Genomic DNA, 6664 nt, shown 5'->3' with positions numbered 1-6664 from the left:
TATATGTATATGTATATGTATATGTATATGTATATGTATATGTATATATGTGTATATATGTGTATATATGTGTATATATGTATATATATATATATATATATATATATATATATATATAGAGAGAGAGAGAGAGAGAGAGAGAGAGAGATAATATTATGTGTAATACACTCCCAGCTTTTGACTAAAAAGAAAAAAATGTATTCACTTGGCATAGTTGGCACTGGACCATCAGCACATTCATATAGGTTTACATTTACAGTCTCATTCTTTGTCTGAAGAGAAAGCATTCTCAAGGTTTTCTCTGTTTTCATGTCTACTCCCCATATTGTTACATAGATGATATAAATACTAGCCTTTAAGGATTTTATATTTTAAAAAAAGCCTCTAAAATCCTACAAGTTCACCTAAAGGAATACAACTGGAAAAAGAATTCTATCATTTAACAAGGGCAAGTCACAGTTATAAAACTTGGGGGAGTATTATATCAAATAAGAAACATTATACAAGGGTGTTTAGAAACTCCTACAACAGCTATACATGTAAATGTAAGCAAGCTGTGAATGATCTCTGGGATCCTAGGACGTATGAAAGTTTTCACAGCCTACTTTTCACCAGTAGCCCTTCTGGTTAAAATCTTAGAGTTTATCTTTCCATGATAAAACAATCAAGTCAAAACAATGTGGGTAAGAAAAATTCTATATATTACTACAATTCTCAAGTCACACTCCATCAGTGAAGAAAGTTAGGGCAAGGAATTAAGGTGGGACCTAGAGACAGAGAAGTTAAGAAATAGGGCTTATTACTGGCTTATGCAGCCTGGTTTCTTATACAACTAATAAAATTCTATAGAAGTTTGATAAGTGGATGGCACAAGTAATGATACCAAATGGAAATTAGTATTTTATACACACATGTATCACAGCACATACATGTATATGACATGTATCACAAGCACAAACATACACACATGTGTATATGTGTGTGTGTGTATGCACTCTATTCTATTTCACTGTGCAAACTGACATGTATCTGTGAGAGTGTTTACATATGTTACTGAAATGCTAGCTGTTTCTATAAGTTGCTAACCCTTAACTGTTATTATTCAAAATACTGGAATAATATTCCAATTATTCCAAAATAATGGGATATTATATAGTTTTGTCTATATTTTTCATGGATGTATGTTTAAATATGCAAATGAGTAAGTTAATTAATAGAAAATACCTTCTGTAAAGCCCAGAGACTCCAATAGTAAAAAGACACAGCTATGTTACTGTGCTTGCACAGGAAAAAGCAGACCACAGAACATGTGATTATTGTTATAAAACCATTATGTAAAATCATAGAAGTTGAAGTTTATATGTACATATGTTTTTTGTTTGTAATGTCCCATATGAAGCCAGATAAAGAGGACAGGAGAAATGTGTTCAGTGATTAGGGGTTGAGGAAATATAACACAAAATTCACAGCAGTCCCCATTGTACTTTCTCAGGTTTCCAGTAGGGTTTACATAGAACCTTTGAAGCACTGGTCATCAGCTACAGTGGCAGTTTCCTAAGAGATAAGTCAATTGATCTAATCTACAACATCATCATGGAATTTCCTTTGCTGTCTACATAGTAGAGCATCATTTTTCACTCTAAACCTAATCAAGGCTTTCCTAGTAAATTAAACATCCATTGCCTAGTACACTGATAGAGGTGAATTCCATGGTTTCCAACACTAGCACACAGTTAGGGCAATGTCAACAGTTACACTTTCTCACCTTTTCTATGCTTCTATTCACATAACCAATCACAAATATAATCTTTTGTTTTTACTACTATTGCTAAGAAGTACATTTTTTTTTTACAAAAGACTTGGATGCCTCTCTGAAAAATCTAATCCATTAAATAAGATTGACTACCTAATCAGCTAAGCTTTTTCTCTCTCTAAACTTTTCTCCATTCAATGTTTGTAAACTGCATTTATGCTTCTAAAATTAATTTTACAAACAAAATTTACAAACAAAAATATTAATATCATTGCAGAAGTTGATATTGCCTGAATGTGAAACAGACTATTCTGAGGACTGTAAAATGGTACATTAGTAGCCAAATCCACCACAATTAAACATACTCATGCACTGTCTACAAAGGCTCACAACATCATACACATTATTTTGTTACTGAAATTTTTTTATTACTCCTCAAATAAAACTATTTTCCAACAGCTATTATACATTACAAAAATGAAGAACTATCTTCCTTTTAGTTCAGTTATACAAGCATAAATAGTTGAGTAAAACCAAGCATGTTGATGGTAATGCCATTGAATGGGAAATAAGTGATTACTTTGGACAGTAACTCCAGAGTTAAACCAAACTCTGCATCCAAATCAAGCAATAAAGACAGCAAAACACTTAGGTTCAACACCTAAACAATAGTGGATTCGAGATAAGCAAGTGTAAATGTTATTGCAATTATGTTAGGAAATACTTTAACTATAAAGTATTATCAGAAGATGAATCTTCATCTCAGTCACTTTTTGGTATGCTTTCTCTGAGGGAAATAAAAAAATTACTAATCTCCCCTTTGAAATACATGACCATGGTTTGACCTGTTCATCAAATATATCTTTCAAATTCATGTTGCTCTCAAGTCAAAATAATGTATCGCTTTATATTACATGTGGGAATTGAACAAGGAAGCAAGAAAAGTAGGGGGTAACTTAGTTCTATCAAGATCCCCTTACCCTCTACATATAACCTTTGTTTCTTAGCAAGTAGCATAAGCCAACATCATATTAGAATATTTTTATAACTTAGCACATGTATACTATGCATTCTACCCACTCTTACTGTTAATATTTCTCTCACCCCAACCCACGCTCTCAAATCTAACTTTCTCATATTTTTGTCTAACCACTTTGTCTGCTGACCCACAGAAACTAACCCAGGACATCTATCTATCTATTAATCAGGTTAGAGCTAATCATTACTGATCAACAGTATCAATATAATTAAAGACAGAAATTTCTTTTGTCCCCATCAATAGCCAATAATTAAAACTTCAGCTCTGTAAACCCTCTCTTGTTCATCACTAATTGTTTGGTCTTATGTGGGCCCATTGAAGATGATGTAGTAAGCATACACAAGTCTAGAGAATCTCATGTTGTAGATGTTCACCCTATCTTCTGACACATGTATAAGTCCTGTCTCCTCATCCACAATGTTTTCTAAGTCATGGGGTTGTGGGGTGGTATAATATACTTATTTAGGGTTTGCATCTTGTGCATCCATGAGTTTCTGTTTTTACCACCACCCATTTTAAGATGAGGTTTCTCTGATTAACACTGTGATCTGCCTTTGTTTGTGGTTATACCCATAGTTACTTAGGATTTAGACTGCTATGTGAGGTTAGATAACCATCAAAATTAGGCTCCATGCACACACGTAGTATCTCCCTAAACTGTGGTTGTTAGTCGGGCTTTAGTCGGGATTAGAGTACTAGGCATTGTGAGATAATTATTACAACAGTCAAGTTCCAGCTTGCTATAAAAGAAACACTAAGAACTTCTATTTTGCAATATTTTTCTTTACATCTTCCTTCTGGTTAATACAGTTTCAATTATAATTCACTATCAAAAGTGCTTAAGTTGTTCTTTTTTTCTATTTTCCACACAACAAGAGTCACAATATTTTTTCTAATGTGTCTCAAAATTCTGTTGGTGTGTCTCTATCGTGACAGTAAATGCTAGCAAAGCGTGATGAACCGTGGCGAGTAATAACAAGGATAAATTCTGCAGAGCAACAAATAAGAATTTGTTGAAGTTTTTAATCAATCATTCTCCACACTAAGATCTTTTATCTGTTGTTTATATACTTTTTTTGACGTAGGCCCTGATTTTTTGTCATTTTTATAAGATTGAATCCTTTCAATTAGAAGACTATAAGATATTTGAGATGCTTTTTGCAAATGAAGTCATTTCATGGCCATGTCCTCTGCCATCTATGCTGACACAACTGTCATACTATTTCTTCATCGCTAGAACCATCAAAAGATCCTCTTCAGGAAATACTAATGCAGCAATCTACCATATTTCTATATCATGTAAAAAAAAAAGTAAGATGCTTTAATAGAACACTTTACTGAGATAAAACTAATAAAATAATATGGACAGAAAGAGTGCTAGAATGGACTCAAGACTTGAAAGTAAGAATATAAAGTATCATTCTGGTACTTACTTTCTAGGAACTTGTGGTGTTCTAAAATTATTAAAGTAGCCAAATTTAAGAATAATTATAATATAATTAAACATATAATGATGATCTCTAATCCTGCTATTATCTCTAATTGAAAAACATCAGACATCTGACCAAAGAATATTTAATCCATATTATTTAGAACTGCAACATGAGTTATATTTAATTTATCAATAATGCAATTATATGCTAATCTGTTAAGCATTGAGATTTGAAGGTGTCATGTCTTCACCAAGCGGAGGACAGAAGACAAGAGTACATATATTAGTCATGCTTATATTTTATTTCAAGTGGCATATAATACATATCTCACAGATGGAATACAGGCAGACTAATATTGTTTTCAATAACAGTGAGAATCATTCACTATTTCTTAGGATAATGTCTATAATGACAGTGAACAAGTAAAATTAACTCTATCCTGTTATAAAAAGAAGAAAAATGATTAAAGAAACATTCTATCCAGGGTAAAGAAACTAAAAAACACTATGAATGAAAGTTACAAATAAAGAGCTGTGATTTCTCCCTCCATGGTAATAAAAAAAAGTCCAATACGAAAGGTCATAAAACCTTTATTAAAAACAGAAATTCTCTGAGCTAAAATAATAATAAAAAGATAATCCAGTTTCTGATTAAAAGAATTTCTTGCTCAGAGCTTTTCGTAAGGCAAGCTTAACATCTTTGTTCCTGAAACCATAAATTAAGGGATTCATCATGGGAATCACAGCAGTATAAATAATTGAAGATGTCGTTACATTATTGATTGGTCCAGGCGAGTTATGTTTGAGATTCAGAAATGCACCAGATTCAAAGAATAAAGAGACAGCAATTACATGGGAGCTGCAGGTACTGAAGGCCTTTGACATGCCCCCAGTGGACTTTATTTGGAATATGCTGGAAAGGATGAAGCTGTAAGAGATAAAGATGACAGCAGTGGTCACAATAATGTCTTTTCCTGTTACAATGAAAATTGCTACCTTATTTGCATAGGTGCTGGTGCAGGAGAGCTGCAGCAAAGGGAGGAGGTCACAGAAATAATGGTTGATGGTGTTTCCATCACAGAAAGTCAGTCTCAGAATGCATCCAGTGTGGATCATAGCATCAGAAAACCCCATCTAATATGAGGAAGCATAAGATAGGAACACACCTTAGGAGACATGACAATGTTATACAAGAGTGGATTGCAAATAGCCACATAACAATCATAGGCCATTGATATGAGAATATAATGCAGAGTGAAAAATTATAGATACTTGGTATATAGAATTCTTTTTAGACATATAAAGTATTCTTTAAGCTTTCTTTATAAAGACATAGACAAACCGAGGCATGAAGCAAGTTAAGAATGTGGAAAGACCAGTCACCATTACTGGAACTGGCCTATCTGCAAAGAGCTAGGAAAGAATGTAAGTAAACTAGGTGGAACCAAGCTGAGAACCAAGTTGAGAACCAAGCTGGGAACCGCAGTGACAGGGCAAGGCCGAAGTAACAGGGCAGGACCACATTCTTGAGAAAGATAAGCATACAGAGAGTTTTCGGCTGATCCTGACTCCCGTAGGTTGGGTTCCTTTGGAATGTTCCACTATTTTCATGTTACACCACCCTAGCAATCTCTCACCCCCTCCCCATTCTTGGTTTGTTGTTTTTCCCTTTAAAAACCCCTTTCAAACTGGCTGTCAGGGTCAATTCAGCTCCTGCGTGGGCATACGAATTGACCGGCAGCTAGCTGTCACGCCCTAATAAACAACCTCACAATTGCTCCGGTACATGGTGTCTCGAGCAGATTACTGGGTGGTCGCGACTTTTTGAGACTTGAGAGAGGGTCTCTCCTCTGCGGAGGTCTTCAATAACACTCAGAAATAACACAGAAAGAGAAAAAGTAGAACTGTGTCATACATTCAACATACAAGATAAGATTTTTCATTACAACAAAATTCATCAGCATTTTTGGTGTAATTACAGAAGAGTAACAAAAGTCTACAAAGGGTAAGTTAAAAAGGAAAAAAAATACAAAGGGGTATGAACATGAGAATTCAACACAATGAGAATAATTAAAGCCAAATTTCCCAATACTGTTTTCATGTAAATTAATAGAAAGACCGGGAATAGGGGGATGTGGAGGTCAGGCTGGTCTGCTAGTCCCAAGAAAATGAATTCAGTTACCACAGAGCCATTTACCAAAGCCATCCTTCTATAAGATATCTGTGAAATATAAATAAATGGTAGATTAGAGGGTCATGCAGGATTTACCGCCATTGTTTTACAGTAATAAAAACAGGGTTGTCAAACACTGTGATGGCTTCCTCTCTCTCTTAAATTTATGGTCTTCTTTTTCATTGGTTCTTGTTATATGAATAAATGTATACGTATATATACATATATTCCCCTGTATAACCTGAACAGCATGTATAATTTTATTGA

At 34.1% G+C, this 6664-nt stretch overlaps 1 pseudogene; it reads right to left on the bottom strand.

Annotated features, from left to right (window-relative positions):
* Positions 1-4875: 4875 nt before the first annotated feature.
* On the bottom strand, positions 4876-6430 carry LOC114611223 (annotated as a pseudogene).
* Positions 6431-6664: the final 234 nt, after the last annotated feature.

Source organism: Grammomys surdaster, unplaced genomic scaffold (genome assembly GCF_004785775.1).
Source record: "Grammomys surdaster isolate TR1022 unplaced genomic scaffold, NIH_TR_1.0 126086, whole genome shotgun sequence".
Classification (NCBI taxonomy): domain Eukaryota; kingdom Metazoa; phylum Chordata; class Mammalia; order Rodentia; family Muridae; genus Grammomys; species Grammomys surdaster.
Note: the sequence above shows the minus strand (reverse complement) of the source record. Positions and strands in the feature narration are given on the sequence as shown.